General features: G+C 42.4%; 1 long non-coding RNA gene across 1 annotated transcript; it reads right to left on the reverse strand.

The window, feature by feature from the left end:
• LOC309372264 lies at nucleotides 1-27,493 on the reverse strand. Its single transcript, XR_014169439.1, has 3 exons — nucleotides 27,334-27,493; nucleotides 27,133-27,209; nucleotides 1-102 (listed from the first exon to the last, which is right to left on the reverse strand). It is a non-coding gene; the product is annotated as an uncharacterized lncRNA (long non-coding RNA).
• Nucleotides 27,494-27,497: the final 4 nt, after the last annotated feature.

Below are 27,497 nucleotides of genomic sequence, written 5' to 3' on the forward strand. Positions count from 1 at the left end.
CCTCCTCCTCTATCTGGCTTATTGGGTGGATTTCTCCCTGCAAAAGCTTATCTGGCATGCAGAGTCCTGCCAAGCAGTGCCCAAGAGATGACATCATGGTCCCTGTCATGAAATATGTAGTAGTTATTGCTAAAGTGGCCTTTGAACTTCTGTCCTACTATTAATTTGTACATTTCAAGCTTGCTCACGCAAGGCAGAAAGTGGGAAAGAGTTCTTTTAAAAATATCTAGCCAATGTGAAGTTTTGCACTTGAAAAACAAATGGAAAAAAAGATGACGCATCTAAATCGGAGGTGTCAAATGTAAGGTCCAAGAACCATATCATGTCAATGCAGGTCCCCAATGCAGCCCTCAGCACCCTATCCCAATTCATGCAAATGATCCTAACCCCTACTTTGAACTATTTCTGTGACAACTACCAGCAGTTACGGAAATACTCATGTTAAGAAGAGAGAATTAGTAAAGGGGAGGTCAGAAATGTCACACACAAGACAACATAGAACAGAGTTTTCCAAACTGTGTGTCGTGACACATTAGTGTGTCGGCTGCAGTGTGTAGGTGTGTCACACAAACACTCCTCACGCTCCTCCCGGGGCTGGAAAGGGGCTAGTTTAACGTCCAGTTTGTTAGTAGAATTGAATTATCGTGTCGTGAAATAATGCAAAGCTGAATTACTGTGTCACAAAATGATGCATGTCTAAAAAGTGTGTCACCAACATGAAAAGTTTGGAAAGCTCTGACATAGAAGACTTAACAACAGAATGATTCTGGATGTTGTGAGAAGCTCTTTCATCAGCTGCCTTCAGAGCTGAATATGAAAAGATGGACTAAAATTTGTTAAAACAAACAGAGATTGCACTACCTGGGGACTGAGTTTGCAGGCTTTGCAATGTGATGTCCCACATTTCAAGATATCATGTCCATTACCACTTCTGCCCCTTATTTTAGAGGGCAGGGGTTACATGGGACAACAATAAGAATTCTAATGGCCCATTTTTGGAGTTCCTGCTTCACAGCTGTCAGAATAGATCTCATCCCGCTGGATCAAATAGGATCAGCTGTGTAATCAGATAGCGCAAAGATGAGCTGAAGGAACACATGTAACAAAGCGGCTGGAGGAAAATCAATAATATTGATTTTGTTGCCATTCAGTCAACATGACATAAGAACCTAGACCTCAGCAAGTTGAAGATCATGTGCTGATTGCCTTAACACTAGAAAAGTGTTTAGCTCTAGGCCAACTTCAGCTCTTTACAATCAATAGCAACGCAATAAGAATCAATAGCAGTAGGACCCAGCAGTATCCCAGGGGACTATCCCAGGGGACTATACCTATCAAGTTGATTATAGGTATAGAAAGACAAAGGTAGGATGGGGAGAAAGAGAGAGAGAGAGCTTGCAAGAAGAACTGAGTGGGCAAAGCAGTATTTGCAAGCAAAAAGGGATTTCTCTGGGTACATAAAATATATTGTATTTTTTAAATTGTTTTATCACATTTAAAACCATGAAATACAAATGCTCATCCATCCCAGCAATAAATGTGCAACATGTTCTTACACAAGACTTCCTCCAAATAATCCTGGAAACTGTGGCTTACCTCTCACAGAGCTACAATTCACATCACCTTTAACAAACTACCTTTCCCAGTATTCTGGTTGGTAGGAGCTGGGACAGTGCAATGGGAGCTCACCCTGTCACATGGATTTAAACTGCCAACCTTCTGATCGGCAAGCCCAAGAGGCTCAGTGGTTTAGACCACAGCGCCACCCACTCCCTTTTACACACACACAGACACACACACACACACACACACACACACACATGGTAATCAATTTAGTCAGAATAACTGGTGGAGTTTTGGCAATGAGATAATAATCTTTTGGGGGCCAAGGGCCACATTACCATGAAATCAAATTCCCAGAGTGTGGTGCCACACAAAGACATGCAGTCACACACACACCACTTAGCATGGACACATCCTTAACATATGCAAGCCTATGCGTAACACAGATGCACCCTATTTCCCCTCTCCCCATCCCATTCATAGATTATTTATGAATAATGTGGAAAATCAAAACTATTTCCTTTATTGTTTTTAGGATGTTTACATGAATTTCCATCAACAGCTCTAATCTCTGAAGAATCTTGAATAGCTCGTACTGTGAGATTTCCATTCTATATCTGTCAATAGCCACAGAGAAGAACCAACGGGAGTGGAGACAACAACCATTTTGTAGCTGCTGGGGAAAAGGTCAGAGTCGGAAAGTGTGCTGAAATGTCAGAGATCATGGGCTGATGCAGTTGTTACTTAGTTGTTGCGGGAATCCAAACATCATTCTCTCAGCAGCCCATCTGTTGTGATAAATGTCGCTTTATTTCCCCCCAGCACTTAACCGCAGTCCGTTGTTGCCGGGAATTTTTTGCAGGAAGAATTGGTGCGGGGGAGGGGCAAACTAGCAGCAGCAAGCGAAGAAGGGTTTTCCAGGAAACAAAAATCTTTTGCACTATCAGGTTGCGGAAGTCAGCGGTGCTGTACGTCCTACCTTTGACCTTGTGGGATCACGTTGACAGCAGATGCTTCCTATTGCTGGCATGAATGCATGTGGAGACTTGGAGCCAGCAGGACTAACGGCCCATGCACCACAGCACCGAAACTTGAGTCAAGCAAATGTATGGCTCAGATACCTTCAAACTTCGGTGTCAACATGGAGCCCTTCTAACAAGGCTTCTTTTTTCAGTATTAGTTTTCTTACAATTATATCCTGCCTTTCTTCTGAAAGCCCAAGGATGCTTCTATCTCATAGAGCCCAAAGCCACATATAGTTCTCCCCATTCAGAAACTGACCAGACCAGCTTAGCTTCAGCAAGGATGTAGCTTTGTGTGAAGACTATACCCTGGATCAGTCCAAAGACCAATCTAGCAACCTGTTTCCCACAGCTGTCATCCAGATGCCTCCAGGAAACCCATAAGCTATGAAGACCAAACCCTGCCTCTCCCCCTATGTCCCTCCCAGCACCTGGGATTCAGAGGTACTCAGAGTTGGCATTTTGTGGTAGAGCATCTGCTTTGTATGCAGAGGTTTCCGGGTTCAGTTGCTGCCATCTCCAAGTAGGGATGGGAGAAACCCGCTCCCTACTATCCCAGAGACTTCTGCATCTTGTCTTCCCTCCTTGTGTCTATTTGGAGTCAGTGCTGTATGGAATGTGGCTCCATGAATATCATTTTTTTTTCTTTAAAGGAGGAAAGAATTCTAATAAGTCTATTCCATCTCCTGCTATTATCCCCTATAACTTTTCTATCCTTTTCATTGTTGCTTTCTTTTGGTTCTAAGCAGCCCCCCTCTGCAACAGTGGAATATATGCCTCCTGTGATTTTAGGCTCCCCTTCCAAAAAAAAAGTGGTAAACAGGCAATGTGCACACCATGCACTTAAAGCACATGGCACTTATAGCACATGGTGTGCTTCAAAGCACACTAGTGCAAGTAGATAAATAAGTACCGCTGCGATGGGAAGGTAAATGGCATTTCCATGCGCTCTGGTTTCCGTCACGGTGTTCCATTGTGCCAGAAGCAGTTTAGTCATGCTGGCCAAATGACCCAGAAAGCTGTCTGTGGACAAACACTGGCTCCTTCAGCTTGAAAGCAAGATGGGCATCACCCCCATCTTTGACTGGACTTAACTATCCAAGGGTCCTTTACCTTTACCTTACCTATAGGAGCAATATGCTCCTGGGGGACAAACAACAGGAGAGGGTTGTTCCCTACATAGCCAACTTGTGGGTCTTCCAGAGGCATCCAGATCACCACTACTGAAAACAGAGTACTACTCCCAAGCTGTAACCCTGTACCCATTTACCTGGAAGTTAGCCCTCTTGATCTCTCTGGGGTTTACTATTGAGTAGACATGTCTAGAATTGCATTGTACATGGAGCTTTGATCCAGTGCAGCAGGATTCTTCTTATATCCTTTCACTTGTTATTTTATTTTATTTGTTTAATTAATTTATGCCCATCAGTAAATAGCTCCAGAGTACACACACACACACTTAGATAGATATTGCTGCTCCCACTCCGTACCCACCACTCAGCTTGTTTTAGATGGTGGAGACACTCAGAAGAGGGTCTCCAAAGATAATGGAATAAATGGTTCTTCAGGTATCTAGATCCCAAGCCATGCAGGGCTATTAAAGTAAGCATCAGCACTCTGAAACTTACTCAGAGTCTGAGTGAGAGAAAGTGCAGCCCTTTAAGCACAGGTGAGATATGTTGCCAATGACCAGTCCCAGTTGGTACCGTAGCAGCTGCGTTTTGGAGTAACTGGAGTTCCCAGCCTTCATGAGCAGCCCTTTGTACAATGCATCATAGTGATCTAACCAGAGGTTTACTAGAGCAGGGATAACTGTGGCTAGGTTTTCTCTGTTCAGAAGGGGCTGCAATTTGTACACCTATGTCAGTGAATGGCAATCTTCAGTGGCATGGCTGGTTCTATGAGCTTCTCTATTAAACATCACCTGACCTGTTACTGTTTCCAAACTCCTCTAAACTAGCATTTTCTCTGCCTCATTTGAATCAGATTGAAGAGAGATGTCATCTGCATGCTGATGACACCCAACTCTAAAACCTCCGAGTTGTCTGATGTTAAAAATATCTTTTTAAATGATTCAGTCTCCTTTGGCAATAATGACTAAAAGCAAGAGGTGTAAAAAGTCAGAGATCTCTTTGCATATTTTCTGCCTCATCTTTTATCATTTGCAGCACTTTTTCATACGAAAGTAGATGTTAACAAGCATATCCTTCGTCATTGCAATTATGATGCATCATTCATCATTGTAACAACCCATTTTACAAACGGGAAGCAGATGCCTAGAGAAGATGAAATTACAAGACCAGCAAGGGTGCCAATGACTGAGTAGAAAGTTTAAATTCATGTCTCTCCAAGCCCATATTCAAGGATGCAAGGAATCTTCATGGTGGTGGTGTTACAAGTCTCAGTGACAACGTTGTCTTACAACAACTTTGCCCTTGTGGGTTTATACCCCCGTTCCAGCTCTTTGAGCTGCCTCCTTTTAAAGAGAATCATTGTGGTTACTGGAGTGCCTCTTGCTGGGTGCTATTAAACACATCCCGGGAATACATACAGTATTTGGTTAGCTTGCTCCTTGCTAGAGTGTTTGCCCCTGATATGAAACAGACTTCATTCCCCTTTGCATATGTAACCAGCAGCGTGGGAGACACTTCTGTGTGGTGTAAACTTGTTGTGAAACAGGCCATGTGCAAATAACATGATCACAGGGGTGGGCTCTGAGTCCCCCGCCCCCATTGCAATCAATGCTCTTCTAAGAGGGAGAGGGGCCATTGGATGGGTCAAACTCATGCAGTCATCCCTCCCTACATGGTTAACATTATTCACCAGCGATGTCGGGTGGTGCAGTGTGCAAGTGGTTCCCACACTTGAAGGTGCACATTTGAAGGCGGTTTTTGTGGTAAGAGGTTCAAATGATAGATGTAAAAATGCCTCCTTTATGGACTTTTTAGATGAGCAAAGTAACTCTGGGTGAAGTGCTGATACAAAACTCAGCTGGTTTATTCTCTCAAATATTAAACGTCACCCCACAGCTGGGTCTCAGTATGAGAATCATGTTGGCTCAACAAGAGAAACCCCTGGGGCCATGACAACACCACTGAAAGATCCAAATAGGAAGCCATTCATTGTGTAAATATTAAATTTTCTGACAAGTTGTTGCCCCAACATTTTTGGATAAAAAAATACTCATTTTTCTTTTACATGGATGTAACTTTGCTTTAACCAATGATGGTTGGTTGGCTGATTTTGCTGCTGCCTGCTTTAGTTCAGAGCAGTATATGACTCCCTCCATACACCGCAACTAGAGGAAAACTAAACAGTATTTTTTTTAAAAAAAACAAACACATTTCTTCTAAATCTGGAAACAGACTTCAAGGCACAAGGGACAAGACCTTTAACTATGTTGATTTATATGCTGAAGTTATAAATTACACATTTACACACTAGTGTAAACACTCATAAAGCAGGCTTATATCCACAGTATTACATGCAATCAAATGCCAAAACACTAAACAGCTACATACATAACACTAGCTAGGAAAACACAGGGTATTAGCATTGCACTCCACAATCAAATTCAGAATCAATAGATGCACTGAGAGAGCCAGCTGCCACTCCATAGGGAAGTCAATAGGATTAAAATATTGATTCTAAATAGGCTGGGCAGTCTGAGCCTCATCTGATGTTAATTGTCTTTAATGTGTGATGAAAGCAATGAAACTTTGCTGAATCACACCAGCAGCTGATCTTGGCTCTTTGCATTTGGGACACACAGCTCCAAAGGAATCGGGCGGATGAGTTACATACACCTGCACTCCCCCCCCCCCTGAGAAAAGTCTTGCCATTTATTGCGACTATTTAGAAGGAGGAGTCAAAGCTCAGCATATCCCTTGCAAGCAGAAGATCCTAGGTGAAAATGATTTTAGGTAGTGTAGTCACATTTAACTGACAGTTTCCTGTGCCTTTAAAGTCTTGAATGAGATACAGAAAGGCATGAAAGGAGCCTTATTCTCAGGGTGTAGATTAATTTCTTATTTAGATGTAGTGATATGAACAGTTTACAGTGATAGGGACAACTTCAAGTGGCAATCTCAAACTCAGGTTAGGAAATACTTTTGCCTGATCCCAATCGTAGTTGACAGTACTGAGGGCTTTAGTACTGGTCTGTGAGCATTAGTTTCAGAATTCACTGTAAACAACATCTCAGCATCCATTGATGGTCACATCCTTTCCCTTTAATGCTGTCTAGAGTATTTCCATGCCAAAATTCATACAGGAAAAATGATTGGGAAGGTCAGTAAAAATGATCTGGTAAGTGGAATATCTCCCATACAAGGAGAAATGGAAGAATAAAGGGATTCTTAGCTTTGGAAGAAAATGCTACACCATCTGACAAAAATCTGTGAGATCAGTAATTATGTGAATGCAGCCCATGAACAAGACACCCTTATTGGAAAGGTGTGTGTTTTTATACAGTGCAGTTCATATATGTAGAACAAATTGCCATGGGGATTTGCTAAGGTCAAGACTGTGTAGAACAGGATTTTTAAAAGGGTAAGACAAATTTATGGACAGGTCCATCAAAAGCTATTAGTGAAGAAAGATGTTTATGGTGTCCCCAAGCCTCAGAATAAATGTTGGATCACTCTGCATTTTATCTAGCACTTCAATGCTGGCCACCAATTAAGGCCAAATTCTGATCTAACCTGACAATTCTTGTCTGCTTTGCCATTTTACAATAAGCCTTTACACATAACTAGAAACAGCACATGCTTTTAAAGAGTTGTCTTCTTCTTTCTTTGGCGATTACTTGTAGCCAAGCAAGATTGTCTTCTGGTTTTAACAATGAGTCTGTAAGTGACTGTGGAAGCCAATTCTAGATCCACATGTCCTTCCACAGTGGGGGCATTGGTTTCCGGGTGGGAGTTGATCACGGTGTGGATTTGCCAAGAGTGCCTTCCTCTTAGCATGTTTCTCCCTTGCGTCCTGAGTTCGAGTGTCTTCAAAGCCCATGACACCTTTGGTAAAGGCTGTTCTCCAACTGGAGCGCTTGCTGGCCAGTGTTTCCCTGTTGTCAGTGCTTATACTACATTTTTAAAGATTTGCCTTGAGACAGTCTTTAAACCTCTTTTGTTGACCACCAGCATTACGCTTTCCATTTTTAAGTTCAGAATAGTTGCTTTGGAATACGATCATCAGGCATCCGCACAACATGACCAGTCCAAGGAAGTTGATGCTGAAGAATCATTGCTTCAACACTGGTGATCTTTGCTTCTTCTAGTACGCTGATATTAGTTCTCCTGTCTTCCCAAGTATGTGTAAAAAATGTTGGAGACATCGTTGATGGAATCTTTCGAGGGGTTGAGGTGGCGTTTATAAGTGGTCCATGTTTCACAAGCATATAGTAAGGTTGGTAGTACAATAGCCTTGTAAAGAAGGATTTTGGTTTCCCTGCGAATGTTCCAGTCCTCAAACACTCTGCACTTCAACTGGGAGAAAGCCGCACTCGCAGAGCTCAGGCGATGCTGGATTTTGGCATCAATGTTGGCCCTTGTACATGCAACAGGAAACACTGAGCAATCAAGAGCTCCCTAGTTCACGTCCCACTTCTTTTGGAGGGGCTTCATTTTAGAGGGAAAATTCACAGGAGGAATATAGTCAAGATGAAACACTCAATCCTACCATGTTTAAGTCCCACTGGAATTAATGGGGCTTACACCCAGATAAGGCGGTATAAGATAGCAGTCTTTGCCCTTAGAATCAGTTATTACAGGGAATAATGTGCACGTCAAAGGAAAAAAAGTGAAGAAAGGAGAAAATTGTCCCAGTTTTACAGCTGGATTAAGGAATGGAGAAACTTGTCCAAGGCTGCAGTCCTAGGTACAATTACTTGGAAATAAGACCAAGAGAAATCAATTAAATCTATTTCAGACTACATGTGCTTAGGGGCTCAGAGACTATGAGCAAAAACCAGATCTGACTTCCTTTACCACAGAACTTTATCCCACAGCTGTGGCTGTGCAAATTCAAAGCATTTTCAGTGACAAGATGAGACCCAAATTATTTAGTTCTCCTTAGCCTCTTAGGAGCAGTCACAGGGAAAAAGCCAATCCCTGTGGCAGAATGGGGATATATTGTTTTGAGGATATTGTTGTTATTCTTTTAATTGGCAATTGTACTCCCCACAAGAATAGTGTTGTGAGTTTGGGGGTGGGCTAGCCTGCATGAAGGCTGAATCCCTTGTAATTACTGGGTCCTGGATCCAGCAAGGGTTACAGTCTAATGGAGAATTCAGTTGTGGAAATAGCAAGGCCCGCTTCTTGGTGAGTTAATGGGCCTAAGCATGATTGTTCATGCAAAAAAGGACAAATGAGTGAGTCCCCTCGCTCACCTGGCTGGTAGTGAGAAAGACAAAGACAAATACAGAGTTGTGTTTGTGAGCTGGGCTAGAAGCAGGTTGTTGGAAGAAGCAAGGAAGTCATAGCTGTCCTTGACTTCTGCTGGAATCCAAGGCTGGGGCTATGCGAAAAGCAAGAGCTTCTGGGGTAGTAAAGCTGTGAGCCCCTTCATCTTAGGCTGAGGTTGTATGTATACAGTCTCCACTGTCCCTCATTCGAAGGAAGGAAGCCGACCCCAGAGTAAGCACCTGGAAACCCTAGCATCCTGCACTGCTCAGAGCAGTCATAGACAAACTCCGGTCCTCCAGATGTTCGGGACTACAATTCCCATCACGGGACCACTGGTCAGGGATAATGGGAATTGTATTCCCAAACACCTGGAGTGCTGAGGTTTGCCTATGCTTGGCTCAGAGACTGGGGTGGTGTGCACCACTAGTTTCCGTGTGGTGAGGTGCTGAGAAGAACCCCAGATGCAGAATGGCTAGCAGGAGAGAACACAGGGGTCAGCAACCTTTTTCAGCCATGGGCCAGTCCACTACCCCTCAGACCACATAGTAGGACGGACTATATTTTTTGGGGGGGAAATGAACAAATTCCTATGCCCCGCAAATAACCCAGAGATGCATTTTAAATAAAAGTATACATTCTACTCATGTAAAAACACACTGATTCACGGACCGACCAGTCCCCCCCATAGCTGTCAATGTTTTCCTTTTTTTAAGGGAAATTCCCTTATTCTGATTAGGATTCCTTGCAAGAAAAGGGAAAAGTTGACAGCTATGCCCCCCCCCCCGCCGCCGATAGCCTTTGATTCCTACTTCAACCGTTCGGTAAGGTTAACTTGATCCTCACCCCACCCTTTTCCTGATGTAGCTCTTCACTCCTCCTTGGTCCCTAGTGGATGGGGACACACACACCATTTTGTGGCTTGCTTCATGTGCCCAAATGTATTGGATGGGCCCTGATGGAGATGATGCAATTAAAACAATGTATTTCTGCTGAATTGGAAGGGTCCAGCAGTTCAGAAAGCGACAACTCAGGCTAGATGAGTGTAAGACTGAAATGAAGGCATTCACCTAAGCACATGAATAGAGAAATGAGACCACATTCACTCCTTGGAGAGAGCTGCTTTTAACCACACTTTTGGAGAGGAAGGAAAGCTGGTCCAGCAGTATGCAAGTGGAGGATGGCTTTCATAGGCCAAACACATGCAAATTACTGTAAATGGATTCATGAGAGCTACCAGCCGCCAGCACACCAGGTACTAAACCCAGGACTTGCTCCAAGAACTTATTGTAGACAACTGTCAGGTCGCAACAGCAGTCTCTTGAAGAGATTTCCCTCATTCCCTCTTCTTCAGCTTCTGCACTTGCAAATGTACTATTCATGGGAAAGAAAATAATGGCATGTAAAGTGAAAGGCTGCATCTACCGCAACACTTGAATCCTGTGCTCTAGCTCTGATGCAGAAATGTTTGAAGCATTTAATGTTTAAACCCAATGTTTAAACCCAAGCAGGTCCCTTACACTGAATCAGATTACTGATTGCTAACGCAGAGGACTTTCCCTAATATGCTTCCTAAAATTCTTTTAACTCAGGGTTGGAGAACATGTGGGTGTCAAAATTACAGCCCCCATCACCCCTGAACACTGGCTAGAGAGCCACGGGTTCTCCATCCTTGTTTTATTGGGAGATGTCAGGGATAGAATTTGGGATCTTCTGGTTGCTCAGTCATAGCTGTGATCGTTCCTTCAATTTAGCCTAAACCAGCAGGCTGTGTCTCCTGAGGCTGTTCCTACATTTGGTCCTGAATATGTTGCTAAACTACCATTCCCATCACCCCTAGCCAATGGCCATTGTTGCAGGGGCTGGTGGGAGTTGTAGTTCAGCAACAACTGGCAGGCCAAAGTTTCTGTGCACTGCTCTGGTTCGCCAGAAGCGGCTTAGTCATGCTGGCCACATGACCCGGAAGCTGTACAACGGCTCCCTTGGCCAGTAAAGCAAGATGAGCACTGCAACCCCAGAGTCTTTCACAACTGGATTTAACTGTCAGGGGTCCTTTACTGTACCTCAAGTGTGGCTCCTGAGTTGTTGTTGGGCTGCAACACCCATGAGTCCCAGCCAGAATGACCAGTGGTTACAGATAGTGGGAATTTAGGTCCAGCAACATCCAGCAGGCCACAGGTTCTCTGCTACAACAAGGCTCACTGCAGCATAAGTTCATGTTTTTCCCTGCCTCACATAAAGTGAAACTGAAGGCTGACCACATATCTGGGAGCCTGCAAACTTCATCCAAGTTTGCTTTTTGGTCTGTCTGGAAGATAATCCCTTTCAAAGGCGGTTCATGAATCAATAGCTCTTAACAACTTGCAGTCAGAAATTATAAACAGTGACCAAAAGCAGCTAACAGAATGCCTGTTTGCTGACATAGGAGCTAGAACAGTTATTAGGTGTTGAGTGCAGGACTGCTGACTCCAAGTGTCCTAGAAAACATGAGTGGGGCCCATGGGATTGGTTTATCAATATGAGATTTTTAAAAGAAAGGCTATTTGCTTTATACTTTCTAAAACTTTAGGGTCTCTTTTCAGTCATAACATCTTGTTTTTCTTCTCAAGCAGGAAGGTTAGAAATGTGAGATTTGCTCAAGGGTGTGTTTAAGGCTGGGGCCATTAAAAAAGAAGAAAAGAAAGCTGAGATCTTGTGAGACTGTCTCTAAGAAATAGCTAAAAGTCCTCAAGATAAAATCATAGGATTTAGTAACCCTATAATTTCACGTACCAAAAATTACATTTAATCAGCTAAAACAGACAATATGCAAAAAAGCAAATGGCATAACTTGACTACCTCTAATTTTCGTTTCCCTCTTTTGCTCTAATAATATATATTTTCTAGTTGTGCTCAGCAATGTTTTCAAATATGTTTATGACCTTAATCTGACCTGAGAAAGTTCTGATTAAGTTTTTGCATCATAAACTTGAATGCAGTATTTAGGCTGACTTGTAATAATTTTATTCAATGCTTTATCTTATATAGAAGTGTATTTGTGGGAAAATACCTGCTTATTTTTTAAAAGATGAGCTCAGTCCATTAGCCTTTTTAGCATAGGCTTAGCTAGAAATCCTTATACTTTGCCTCTTGTCATGTTATAGAATTTGTCACCCTTAACCTCAAAAGAAGAACATCACACTGAATATTTCCTTGGGGAAAACCCATTGAAATCAGTGAGGCTAAACAGGGATAGGATTGCACTGTAACTAAGGGTGTTAATTTCACATGTTGTCATGGTTAGGCTCCATAAGCCAGGATAATAAGTGAAAGGGTGAACTTTCAAAGTTGAGATTAGAGATTGCATCCTGGGTGAATCTCTGCAGTATGTACTGTGGCAGCTGTCATACAATCTAGCATAAGGGCAGTGTGGTGTATATGTGCAATGGCATGCAAGCACAAAGCTCAGAATGCACTATTGGGTCCAGAATTCAGCTATCTATCAGTTTTAATGAGGTGAGGAAAGCAAGTTTCTAGTCCATATGGTTGCAAAGATTTGATTTTGCTAGCATCTAATATGTTTATGCCATTTTCCCAACCAAGTTGAGCTCAAAGCAACTCACAACAATAGCAAAGATCAACAAATCAAAACATTTCCTTTTTGTATTGTTGTTGGCATCTATCTGTCTCAAGAGACAATGGAGTGCACCTCCTGGAGTGAAATCAAACTGCCGTGTTACCAGCACCGAAGTGACCTCCCCGGGGTGCTAGAGAGGTCCTAGGCTGCCCAGATGACAAGACCCCACTCTTGGCCTTACTGATGTGGTCCAAAGGAAAGCAGAGCAATAAATTTGACACCAACTTCGCTGGATGAATCAAAACAATGTAAAATAGCAAAATCACCAAAAAACAAAACAAATCAATCACAGGTTTGGAAGTATTTGGGCAAGAACTGAATAGGGCAGCATCTCCAAAAGAAGAAGAAAAGCAACTCCCCATCCCCCCCCCCAAAAAATGACAAAAAGGGTGTCAATTTGCATAAGACTTGCATATGCTAATTTATATGTATGGATGCAAACAGCTGTATAGATACAATTATTATAATTTGAACAGAAATAGTGGAGAAAGACTACATGTCTGCTCAGTCTGCTGTCCAGGTACTAACAGCTGATGGGCAGCTTCAATCCCCCTCCCTATCTGTGCATTATAAAGCCAGGCATAGTTATCCCTTTTCTGGCCATTCCCTACAATAATTTAAGACAGTGTAGGAAAAGGTAACACAGGAAGTGGCCCTCAGACATTCTGGAAGACGTGATCAGCATGATTCCATTCAGGATTGACTCCAAATCCCAAAGAGGAGTATTAATTCCTGAGTTTTCTCACCCTGTAGAAAACCTGTGATTTTATTTGCACACGTTGTGTAATATGTCAAGACATTTTCCCCTTGCGTTTTCCTTCCCCACCTCTATTCTGCTTAACAAGACATCTGTTTATTTCCAGAAGCTCTGGCCAGGACTAAAGCCAACTGCGCAAATATTTTGTCACTTTCACAAATGCCACTGCTAGATTCAACATTCAGAATGGAGCTATTAGAGGTTGGGTGTTTTGTTTTTTTTTAAATTTCCAAACATGGTTTCTTCAAGATGATGTATGTACAGCCCTTAGAAAAAAAATAGCTACAATAAAACCCTTTCAACTGCACTTACCTAGGCACTGAGACAGCACTTTAAAGGGGAAAATGTTACCTAGGGGCATTGACCTGACCAAATGTATGTATTACTAAGCTCTTCTAAGAGAATTCCCAGGAAACATTGCTGAAGTGTGGACAAGCAAAGGTCTATATTGGTCTACCCTGACCACTCTAAACAAGTCTGCTGCCTCAGAAGCAGGGAAGGAAGCTGCTCCATCACCAGTGTAATACAGCCTGGTCAGCTTTTGTACATGGTAAAAGGCAGGAGGCGCCATTTTGTCCTTCACCTCAGGTAACAAAATGTGTTGGGCTAGCCCTGGAGCTGTATGTCCCACATGCCCTGCATCCCATAAGCTAGCCTGGACACTGTTCCGTTGTCATTGCTGAAACAAGATTCAGCTGCCAGTCCACAGAGTACGAGAGGTGCCCTCTTGCCCTTCATCTTGAGTTGGACCTAAAAGCTTACTCCCAGGTAAATATGCCTAAAAATAATGGGAGCATTAACATATTTTGAGACTCTAAACATCTACATTCATTCCCAGCTCTTTCTTCTCCTGCCAATGCTCAGTGCAAGTACACAGAAACAGTCATCCAAACTTGCAGATACATGCACACATTTTCTCCTTGTCCTGCTAATCCCAGCTCTGATTTATGCCACATAATAGGGGAAAAAAGCACAGTATTCTCTTGTTCTTATAACTACCATTTATCTTATTCATAATCAAGGCCGATGCCTGCCATTCCTCTGTCATGTAATAGCAGAACTATCACAATTTGCTGAACTCAAGGTTTGTGTGGGTGTGGGCGTAAAAGGAGCAAATGTAGTAAGAATAATGAATTCCCCAGAATTTAGTGCTGTCAAATAATTTCACTATGGCAAGAGGAACAACCTGGCTGAAGCCTATGTATAAGATCCAGACAGCAGACATATAGCACACTACTTGGATAGAAGACTCTGGTACAGCAGCTTTGATTTAGGTCTCTTGCCCTATGTGACCAGTCACAAAGTAGGACAGGGCTCCTGTTCCTTGAATAGTTGTTAGGATACTCATGTGACCTACTTTACAGAGGACAGTCTCATTTTTAAAGGTGTTCACTGTTGGAATAAGTTTCTGGTGCTATTTTGGATTCAAGGTAAAGAACCATAGGAAGGGAGAGCAGGAACCTTGAAGTTTTCCATCAACAACAGACTGAGCAGTAGACCGTGTAGGTGAACAGGTCACAAGCAGTCCTCCCCACTATGGTGAGATGTACTGCATTCCTATTTAAGCGATAGCAATCCTTTCTAAATTTGTGTACGTAAATCAGCATATGCATATATTTTAAGCAAATGTCCGTCCTGTTTTGTCCTCTTCTTCTGATGATACATTTCTTTGCTTTTTGGTGATACGTAACTGACCACCCTAACAGCTGCACAGAAGAGGGAATTACAGCTTGTTGTGTCATAGTGCAGCAGGACTGAAACATTTCCTCTTCTACACAGTGATATAGGAATCCTGCTCTCTAATCCCCTGGTCTTCAAGGTCAGAACACACTATTGGGTCACAGGGTAAAGAAGCACAATCCACCACACAAATGTAGGGTGAAAAAATGAAAGCATCTACATGCAAGGTCTGAAAAGCATACAGGCTACTGCTTTAGTCTACTGCATTTGTTCACCCAGGCGTCCCTTAACTTCTTGAAGTATAAGAGACACATAGAAAATAATTCCCTATACAGGTATATGAAGATTCCATGTGGTTCCATAGTGGGAAAGAGAGCCATCTTCAGCTCAAAAGAAGCATTTGATGCTGACCCCCAATATGCTGGCCGAATAACATTCCTAGTCTGGAAAGTTGGTGATGGGAAAGCTGTTGGGGTTGCAAGCTGCCTGCTCCACATTTACTAAAGAAGTAATCCCTAGAACTATTTTTTTAAAAATGTGGCTGGCAACTCTAATCTAGAAAGGGATGCCATTGATTATTATCTTTGTGATCATTAGTTTATGGAGACTTGGAACTTGCAGGGAAGCAGAATGTCAAGAAGGCCATGCTGGGATTTTCCAAACGGCTGTGTCTAGATGTTTCTAACTGGAGGGTTCTTGGGGCAAAAGTAATGGCTTATTCACAACAGGTTTTGCTTTGTATTACTACATCCACCTAAAATGGATGCTACCACACACACTGTGCTCATTGTTATGAGGGAGGCAAGTGGAAAAGTCAAGAGTCCACAGCATATCAGATCCATTTATCATCTGATATTTGTATTGAAATTTATGGGGAAATGGTGTGCTCCAGGCTGCAGAATTAAACACAACTTAACAGCATCTGATTTTGTGGTAGGGTACAATTTCTACATGCTCACTCCAGAGGAACTGGGCTGCTTTTGCTACAATTGGGTGCAGGGGATTTGTTGCTGTTGTTTAGTCGTTTAGTCATGTCTGACTCTTCGTGACCCCATGGACCAGAGCACGCCAGGCACTCCTGTCTTCCACTGCCTCCCGCAGTTTGGTCAGACTCATGTTTGTAGCTTCGAGAACATTGTCCAACCATCTCGTCCTCTGTCGTCCCGTTCTCCTTGTGCCCTCCATCTTTCCCAGCATCAGGGTCTTTTCCAGGGAGTCTTCTCTTCTCATGAGGTGGCCAAAGTATTGGAGCCTCAGCTTCACGATCTGTCCTTCCAGTGAGCACTCAGGGCTGATTTCCTTAAGAATGGATACGTTTGATCTTCTTGCAGTCCATGGGACTCTCAAGAGTCTCCTCCAGCACCATAATTCAAAAGCATCAATTCTTCGGCGATCAGCCTTCTTTATGGTCCAGCTCTCACTTCCATACATCACTACTGGGAAAACCATGGCTTTAACTATGCGGACCTTTGTTGGTAAGGTGATGTCTCTGCTTTTTAAGATGCTGTCTAGGTTTGCCATCGCCTTTCTCCCAAGAAGCAGGCGTCTTTTAATTTCGTGACTGCTGTCACCATCTGCAGTGATCATGGAGCCCCCAAAAAGTAAAACCTCTCACTGCCTCCATTTCTTCCCCTTCTATTTGCCAGGAGGTGATGGGACCAGTGGCCATGATCTTCCTTTTTTTGATGTTGAGCTTCAGACCATATTTTGCGCTCTCCTCTTTCACCCTCATTAAAAGGTTCTTTAATTCCTCCTCACTTTCTGCCATCAAGGTTGTGTCATCTGCATATCTGAGGTTGTTGATGTTTCTTCCAGCGATCTTAATTCCGGCTTGGGAATCATCCAGCCCAGCCTTTCACATGATGAATTCTGCATATAAGTTAAATAAGCAGGGGGACAATATACAGCCTTGCCGTACTCCTTTCCCAATTTTGAACCAATCAGTTGTTCCATATCCAGTTCTAACTGTAGCTTCTTGTCCCACATAGAGATTTCTCAGGAGACAGATGAGGTGATCAGGCACTCCCGTTTCTTTAAGAACTTGCCATAGTTTGCTGTGGTTGACACAGTCAAAGGCTTTTGCATAGTTAATGAAGCAGAAGTAGATGTCTTTCTGGAACTCTCTAGCTTTCTCCATAATCCAGAACATGTCTGTGATTTGGTCTCTGGTTCCTCTGCCCCTTCGAAATCCAGCTTGCACTTCTGGGAGTCCTCAGTCCACATACTGCTTAAGCCTGCCTTGTAGAATTTTAAGCATAACCTTGCTAGCGTGTGAAATGAGTGCAATTGTGCGGTAGTTGGAGCATTCTTTGGCACTTCCCTTCTTTGAGATTGGGATGTAGACTGATCTTCTCCAATCCTCTGGCCACTGCTGAGTTTTCCAAATTTGCTGGCATATTGAGTGTAGCACCTTAACAGCATCATCTTTTAAATTTTTAAATAGTTCAGCTGGAATATCATCACTTCCACTGGCCTTGTTATTAGCAATGCTTTCTAAGGCCCTTTTGACTTCACTCTCCAGGATGTCTGGCTCAAGGTCAGCAACCACACTACCTGGGGTATACAAGACATCCATTTCTTTCTGGTATAGTTCCTCTTCATGGATCACTGCCTTACCGTGGCGAAGGGGCTTGAATAACTCAGAGAAGCTATGAGTATGCCATGCAGGGCCACCCAAGATGGACAGGTCATAGTGGAGAGTTTTGACCAAATGTGATCCACCTGGAGCAGGAACCGGCAAGTATCCCTGCCAAGAAAACTCCATGGACAAAGACAACAGGGGATTTGTTACAGCATGCAATAAAACACATTATTCCATGTTCTTAAAGGATTTGCCCTAATGTCTGCTAATCAATATTACATTAGGCTGGAAGCAATTTGGAAATAAGATTGAAAGGAACATACTACAGTGGTACCTCGGGTTACATACGCTTCAGGTTACAGGTGCTTCAGGTTACAGACTCTGCTAACCCAGAAATAGTACCTCGGGTTAAGAACTTTGCTTCAGGATGAGAACAGAAATCGTGCAGCGGCAGCACAGCGGCAGCACAGCGGCAGCGGGAAGACCCATTAGCTAAAGTGGTGTCTCAGGTTAAGAACAGTTTCAGGTTAAGAACGGACCTCTGGAATGAATTAAGTTCTTAACCCGAGGTACCACTGTATCATCATACAGAATTATACATGTGTCGATAATGTAAACCACCCTGAGACCTGTGGGTATAGGGCAGTTTATAAATGCAACAACAACAACAATTTCAAAATCAGGGTGCAAGGATCAGAAGAGATGTATAAAACTTCCACATTCAAACTTTTAAAGACCAGTCTCATAATGTTGGGTGTCTAAATCACAGAATCCAAATGTATGTTTGATTATGATGATGTTATATGCCCCTTTATCTGGGACTTAGCCAAAAATGTCTGGCATATGTACCAAGGAAACCCAAATATATTCAGATTAATTATAAAAATGTTTCCCAGTTGTCGGTGTTTATACTACATTTTTTTAGATTTGCCTTGAGACAGTCTTTAAACCTCTTTTGTTGACCACCAGCATTACACTTTCCATTTTTAAGTTCGGAAGAGAGTAGTTGCTTTGGAAGACGATCATCAGGCATCCGCATCCGCACAAAATTGCTTCAACACTGGTGATCTTTGCTTCATCCAGTACGCTGATATTAGTTCGCCTGTCTTCCCAAGTGATGTTTAAGATTCTTCGGAGATACTGTTGATGGAACATTTCAAAAAGTTAGAGATGGCGTCTGTAACTGGTCCAAGTTTCACAAGCATACAGTAAGGTTGGTAGTACATGTGGTGGATATAGGTGATATCTCACTAAGTCATACTGAGAATATATGCACTGAAATAAGTGGATTTAAGTAAATTGATATCAGTGGGTCTACTATGAATATGACCAACACTAAATATCACTCCTGGTTTTATTTAATTTATTGCATTTATATCCCACCTTTTCCTTCAAGGAGCCCAAGGTGGTATACATGATCCCCACCCCTGCCTACATTTAATCTGCACAACAAACCTGTGAGGTAGGTTAGGCCAAGAGGCTGGCCCAAGGCCCAAATTTAGCTTCATGGCCTAGTGGAGATTTGAACCCTGGTCTCCCAGGTCCTAGTCTGACTCTCTAACCACTACATGCATGGCTTAGTCATGAAGCTTATTAGTTAACCCTGAGACAATTACTATTTCTCAGTCTAACCCAGTGTTTCCCAACCTTGGGCCTCCAGCTGTTTTTGGCCTACAACTCCCATCATCCCTAGCTAGCAAGACCAGTGGTCAGGGATGATGGGAATTGTAGTTCAAAAACAGCTGGAGGCCCAAGGTTGGGAAACACTGGTCTAACCTACCTTTATGGGATTGTTTGAGGACAAAGGGGGGGGGATTCTACTGAGGAAGGGCAGAATACAAACATAATAAAAAAGAATTAAGTGGTAGACAAGCTCTCTTCAGACTCGGCGCAAAGGGATAGAGTTTTGTTTTCCCATTGGTGTTTAATTCATCACCAGACAAGTAGGGGCATAGGTGGGAAAGCCCGGCTACAAAGCAGTAAACAAACTAATGTAAAGTATAGCCTCATACTGAAAGCTGCAGAGCACTTAAGATGAAATATCTGTGTCAACTGTATGAACCAGATGAAGGGGAAAAAATGAAATTAACTTCATCAGAAAGACCGACTGAGCTCATTAAAGCAGTATATAAACTTGCTTGCTCACAGCTCTCCTGGGACGTCAACCTTTATTACACCTTCAAGTCATTGGAGACTACAGAGGAACTCGATTTCCTTTTGAGCACCTGCAGGAAACACACATGCACACAGACACACACACAGCATGGCCAGTTGCGACTTCTAATATTGCCAGCCACTGCAGGAGGGAGGGGATGTGGCGCAAACACACACACACTACTATCCTTTGGGATTTGGACTTGGAAGATTTATAGGCTGAGAGGTCTGTGCTCTGGAACAGGAGGGACCTGAGCTCAGATGTGAAACTGAAACAGAAGCTGCCAGAACAAAATTTATTCAAAGCTTTGTCTACAGTTTATTTTAACTTTAACCTGGCATCACACATTCACAGAAGACTGACCAAACAAACACAAACAGACAAACAAACACACACACACAAACACACACACACTTTAATGTTGAAGATCTGAAAGAGTTCTGGAACGGAGCAATACATGCCTGGGTTAATTCAGGTGGGCACTTGTCAAAAACAGTCCAGGAAGATTGCTTATCTCTTCACTTGAAAGAGTCATTTTGGAATGTGCTACAGGGCAAACATTATCGACAGTGCAAGGTTGTGGATTGCCTGAGGATACAGCGGTAAAAAACGATGGTTTGCCAAAATCCTTTCCCTTATAATTACTTACGACTGATGAACAACAACAAAATAAGGGCCCTGGAAAACAGCCACCAGTAGCACATTAGCTGAGGAGAAGCCATAAATTAGGCTGTAGAACACCAACTTTGCATGTTATTGAGGCGGGTTCAGTTCCTAACATCTCCAAAGAGATATCTGTTAGTTTCAGTGCATGGTCTGACGGTATATGATAAAGTAAAATTTCAGAAATTAAGCAGTTTGGGGTCTGGCTCAGTGTGTGTATGAGCAATCACTTTGGAACCCTAGGTATGTTGCTTTGAACTCTATGATGGAAGAACGGTGGGATATAATGGTAAGTCACAAAATATAATTAAACAGCATGCCTTGGAATGGCATTGCCTTACACCCTGGATAGTCTATGCCAATCTGGCCACTGCTCTACATTTGCTGGCCATTGATGCAGTATGGAAAATCCTTTAAACCCAAACCCTGCCATCAGATCCCATGTGGTACATGACATAAATGTATCTGCACGTTATTTAATTAAATGTGTATATGTCTTAATTAAGGTAACAAGGATAGCTTATGTGTGTGCATGAAACTGGTTAATGTAGCAAAAGCTCTCAGAATCTTGCCCTTCTGTAAAATCCTTGGTAGATGTTTTTCTCTATTAAGATGTGTATATTTGCATTTCCTTTAGGAGAAATCCTTATCTGAGCCATGTGAAAATAGCCAACACGTTCCTCATAAATAGTATTATTTTTGATAGTGAGTCAGATTGGACCAGTTTCTTCCGCTAGTCATAGCTCTTCAGGTCCAGCCTGAGAATGGAGGTTTGCGGTCTGTACTAGTAACAGGATGCTGGAAGTGCCTTTTAGAAGCTACCTCTGCAACTACCTGCTGCCTTTTATATTTTCTGCCTTCAGGATCTTACAAAAATCCAAATTTTACAAGTTGCCAGTTGATCTAACACCTGGAGTCTCCTATCATGAAACCTGATATCTGGTGAAAGACATTAATATCTCACATTCTGCTTCTTTCTATGCTCCCAAAATACAGTATCCTGCACAGCAAGAATGCCACAAAAACAAAGGATGTTTTAAACAGATCGACACTATGTACCTCTGGATGAACAGACTTGCAATGAAATAACGAATGCAAACCGAGACAGTAACATAACATACAGTAAGGTATTTCTCAGTCTGCAAAGTACTGTGTGCATTCTCATGCCATGCCAGCTATGAAGAATGTGCCTGGTTAAGGACACTTGCATTTTCCATTATAGGCAAGCATGTTCCTTGCACATTTTGAAGCTAGGGCTGTTTTCCCTTAGGTCTCCTCACATCCTTTTGGTGTCAGGTTTTTAGTCTGGAAATACCAAGAAATGTTCCACTTATGTCCCTAAAGTACTGCACACAATATTTTTGGAAAGTTTAGCAGAATAATAATGAGATTATGTGTTGCTACTGGAGATCCTCACCTGCGGAATGAATTCATTTTATGTCAATTTTGCTGCACTTTGGAAAGTGGAGTTCTACAAACCAAGTTTATCTTTAGAAAAGTAGGAAAACATTACTTGCCCTTTTAAGTAAGGCCATATGTTTACTTAAATATTAAGAGTATGGAGGTCATTGTTAATACCTGCTCCTAGACCAGGCCTCTTTCGGTTTGGGTGGAGATTAGCACCTTGTAATGCTGAGATTATAGGGCAGCTCTGAGGCTTTATTGCAAATCCAAGGAAATGACCTTTCCACATATACCCAGTATGACCTTCCATTCCAAATAGTCAAAGTTACTGGTTCTTAATTCATTGATATTTCCTGGAATGGCAGACTACACCAATACCGCCAAAAGGTAAGAAAAGAAAAAGACCCATTGAGTCCTTGAAACAGGACTGTGTGTAGAGTTTCAAAAAATTGCCCATGTATTTTTAGCTAGTTCACTAGAAATAGTAAGGCTTTCTTACCTATCACCTTCTCACACAGAGATATTTCGTCTGTTGTTCTCTGATTCCCTCCTCGCTTCCCCAGCCTTGATACCATATTTATTTATTTAATAAACTTTCTATCCTGCATGGTTGTAAAAAATAATAATGCAAAACCGTTTACAAAATAGTCTAATAGCAGTTTACATATAGCATAAAGCTGTGTATCCTGTATCTTGCCTCTGAATCAAGATGGTAGAGGAAAGAGAAAGTTTTTAATTTGCTGCTACATAAGCAACCCTGCCTTCTAGCTCTATTGCTCATCTTGACAACTACAATTATTGCAGAACCATAGATCAACTGTATTATTATTATTATTATTATTATTATTATTATTATTATTATTAAAATTTAAACACTGCCCTTCATCCGAAAGTCTCAGGGTGATTCACAAGCTAAAAATACAGGACAAAAGCACAAAATAAATACCTGAAACTAAAACAAAACACAAACACATTTAAATGCCGTAAAATAGTCATCAGCCAAAGGCTTGGTTGAAGAGGAACAACACCTGACACCTAAAGATGTATAATGAAGGTGCCAGAGGAACCTCCCTGAGGAGAGCATTCCACAAACAGGAATTTAATGAAAGGTGAGTTGGATCTAGCGTTTTCCCTCCATGAGCAGACTGGCAACTTCCATTTGCAGATTCTGATCTAGGGGAGGTTCTGCTAAATGGATGCTCCTGCGTGCAGAAGGAGGAGAAGACAATTTTTTTATCATTTTCCTACCCTGCAGACCCATGCCACCTCTCAACTTGTTATTGAGGATCCACCAACCTTCTGGTGCAAATTTCAGTGGGGGACACTGTGACACAAGAGGCTGCGGGAGGAAGGAGGTAACGCTGAAAATCTCCTCTTCTCTCTTCTGCCTTTTAGCAGTTAGCAAAAGTCCTCCAGTGGTTAGTCTGGGTCCAACCCATTTTTTGAAACCATGTTACTCAGATTGATATATTAAATCAGTGGTCTCTATCAGGAAATAAATTGAAGAAAAACTGATGAAGGCAGAGAGAGACCCTCAAGAACCTACCAGAACACGTTCCTGGTATCAGGTGAGCAAGATTAATGCTCAGCCAGCCGGCATTTCTTTTCAACTCAAAGGAAAACTGTTCGTAAAATAAAGGGCAGGGCCATTGCCTCCTCCATTGTCTCCCTAGTATTCAAGATTTCTATTAACTCTGAGAGATCTAGGGTTAATACCCCCGCAGTTGACAGGCGCTAAGCTGGGGCCTTGCACAGGCTTTAGATGTAAAAACAATCAGCCATCCACCGATGCCATTACTCCCCCAGACTATAGAGTGTGGAGAAATTCCTGCCATTCCACAGAGGGTGAGGGGACTGGGATGGGGTGACCTCCTTTTGTTCAGCTCCAGCTCTGCTCAACCAAGGAATAGCTTCCAAATGATTTGTGAGTTCCATCTATGAGTTGCATTGTAGAGGGCTGAGGAGGGAGACTTGGGAGTGTCAGCAGATTGCTGAGTTATGTCTTTTTCAAAGGAAAATTATATAGCACATACAGGGGGGGTGGGGGAGAAGGAGAAACAAGGAGAAATTGAAGGAGTGGAACCAGATTTTCAACGGTGTGATTAGCATTTCTTTTGATGCCATTATGTTCCTGCACAATTGTAATGGGGCCTGTGCGAAACCCAATTAGATGATTAGAAGGAAAGCTAGACGTATGGATAAACCTTCAGGCTCGCTTTCAACATACTGGTATATAAAGGAAGGTTCCCGATTACAGAATCAAAGAAAGGGCAGCACTGATAAAGGATTAAGGAACATAGACCATCCCACTGCATGGAGGCATTCCTGGTAGATTAACCATATAATAGAAGAATGAAGTCTATGATCAAGTCAAATTATAGTATGCAATATGCAGATAGCAGGAAGGACTAAGTGCAGAGGTCTTTAGGTAGGAAGTCAATTTAGTAAGAGAAACTCAAATTACTTAAGCAAAGAAGCCGCATCACATGGTGTCAAGTAAACCACATATTCTTTAGGGGAACAATTTCTTAGCCATAGTTTGAATCTTCTCTAGCCCTCTCTAGATGACTTGTTTATTGAACACTCATCCTCATTTGCTTACACAAAGCAGACAGAAAGGTTAAATTATGTCTGGATTTCATTGAGCATTTGTTTTGATATTTTTTGCAGGATGGTTTTACAACAATGAACATTCATCCTGCATTAATCCTGATTTGCTCATAAGGTATTCAGATATCATTCTGTTGGTTAATTGTTCATCCCACACTTTTCAATGCATTTTCAATGTACTTTTCTATGATTCTATGATCCATTTCCCCATCATTTCCAAACTTCAAAAAGTCTGGGGAGGTGGTATGGGGGGTGGTATGACTGTATGCTTGGATTTAATTGTATGCTTAAATTTTGCTGTACATTTATGAAATCCAATCAAAACGATTTACAAAAAATAAAAATTAAAGCTGATTCTTTTAAAATTTTGATTTGTTGTGCTAGGGTGACAGAACCCATTAATCCACTTTAACTGTGCAAACCTAACCTTCCAGCATGCACTTGAATCCCTCTTGCAAAATAGTGGCAATCTGGAGTCAGCCAAGTGGCTAAACCTCCGTTTTAAACAGGCTGTATTATATCATATACTGAAACAGTTGCTGCCATCTGCTGGAATGTGTAGAAATTATGAAGATTCCCAAATTTATGCTGCATCAACCAAAATACAAGTCATGTTACAACTGCATTTCTTTAAGACAAGAGTAAAATAGAACTGGGACGCGGGTGGCGCTGTGGGTAAAACCTCAGTGCCTAGTACTTGCTGATCGTAAGGTCGGCAGTTCGAATCCCCGCAGCGGGGTGAGCTCCCGTAGTCCGGTCCCAGCTCCTGTCAACCTAGCAGTTCGAAAGCACCCCTAAGTGCAAGTAGATAAATAGGGCTGCTTTATAACGGGAAGGTAAACGGCGTTTCCGTGTGCGGCACTGCTGCTGGCTTGCCAGATGCAGCTTCGTCACGCTGGCCACGTGACCCGGAAGTGTCTTCGGACAGCGCCGGCTCCCGGCCTCTAGAGTGAGATGAGCGCGAAACCCTAGAGTCGGTCATGACTGGCCCTGTCGGGCAGGGGTACCTTTACCTTAAAATAGAACCATGTGTGAAATGATGGCAGTCCCTGCTCTAACAGCAACACTTCCAACATTTATCTTATTATTTGATGCTTCCATGTTTAGTACTTGCAACTTAATAAAGCTTTACAAGCTCCCATGCATACTACATAATATAATAGGTAAAGGACCCTGGATGGTTAAGTTCAGTCAAATTTGACTATGGGCTACTGCACTCATGACCGCTTTCAGGCCGAGGAGGCCGGCATTTGTCCACAGACAGCTTTCTGCGTCATGTGGACAATATATCAGTTGATATCAAGCTACCAGCTTATGCAAAGAGCTATGTGTCAGGACCAGCCCTTACCTGGATATTGTTATCTGCCCCACTTCCAGATCAGTAAGGGAGGCACTCTATGGAGTGGTTGCTCTTTGCCCCACCACTGAGGCTGAAACAGTCAGAACTGGAACTAGCAAAGCAGGAAGCAATGCACGAAGCTCCCTTCTCTAAGCTACCATCAGAAACCAGCATTCCACCCCCTTCTTTGCTTTATTTGACATCCAGCATGATTAAGTCTTCTTGTGAACTCAAAAGTTTGCTTGCTATTTTGTGACATCTTGTTATCTTATAACAAGGGGATTTTTCAAAATAGAAGTGGCAGTTTAATCATTAGCCATGTATGCTAATGTAACCCTTCTCTTCCTCTGCTGTGTTTATTTGGAAGGTTTCTTTCTCAGAAATGTTTGCTTATTTAGCATGCAGAGGATTGCCAAAAGGCACCCCAGGAGATAACATCATCATCCCTGCTGTAAAGCAAGTGGAGTCGCTTGTTCCTGCTCCACTACACCACTGAGTGCAATACAGTGGTACCTCGGGTTAAGTACTTAATTTGTTCCGGAGGTCCGTACTTAACCTGAAACTGTTCTTAACCTAAAGCACCACTTTAGCTAATGGGGCCTCCTGCTGCCGCCATGCTGCCGGAACATGATTTCTGTTCTCATCCTGAAGCATAGTTCTTAGCCTGAAGCACGATTTCTGGGTTAGCAGAGTCTGTAACCTGAAGCGTATGTAACCTGAGGTACCACTGTGGAATGAATGAAACAACATGGAAGCAGATTGAGCAGTCAAGCCAAAATCAAGGGTATTTAGGCCTAAATCATTGTACTGGGAGCACCTTCTTAATTCTATCCCAGAGAAATCAGTTCAGTATTGTATGTGCTGAACTTTAGCTTGATTGTGTCTGGTGGATTTTACAGCTAGCAGGAGATGAAGTCACACTTTTCACTTGGTTGAATAAGTGTAAAACAGCACTTTTGTTGCAATAAGGGTATGCTCTCAAGGGCCTCCACAGTGGAATTATCACTTGGAACAGGTGTGCTACATCCGTGACGTTCTAATTTTGGTATTTTAAAAATAATTAGAAAGGGTTTTCAATTAAAACACTGAGAGCCAGTCATAAGTCTCCCATGCTCCCACCATGCCTGTTACAGCATTTCCACAATTTATCAGAGAGAAGATTAGGATTGTTGTTGTTGTTGTTGTTGCTTACATTATTGAATTGAATAACACTGGTAATTTCGACCTGGGCAGGTTCTACATGCAGTTTTTAAATACCTTTAACACACACAGCCGATAAACCTCCAATGCTTGTAGCTCATCGCAACTCTTTCGCACTACAGTACTGTATTTATGTCTCACCTAAAACTAGGTGGCGCTGTTATTCTCCCCTCTGATATGCTAATTCTGCAGCCTCTTTCAGGAGTATCCCATTAATGCTGAGAGAGGGGAGATAGATTGTAATAAGTGGACATCTATTCCAACAGCAGTGTGGGGAAAAAATAGATTAGATAACTTATAATAATAAATTCTGATAGTTATCTAATTTCGGGAGAATATTACCGTTAACGGATGTTAATTGGGGGTAGTGTATGTCTTCTCATTTCTGTGACAATTGGTTCGGTCCTCAGGGATGCGCGTCAACGGCCAGGCATGGAATAGCCCATTTAAGGGGGGTTAATAAGGGAGAGTAGTCATGGTCTACTCAAACCTTGGGAGAGAAAAGT

Source organism: Podarcis melisellensis, assembly GCF_964234715.1.
Source record: "Podarcis melisellensis genome assembly, chromosome: 6".
Taxonomy (NCBI): Eukaryota; Metazoa; Chordata; class Lepidosauria; order Squamata; family Lacertidae; genus Podarcis; species Podarcis melisellensis.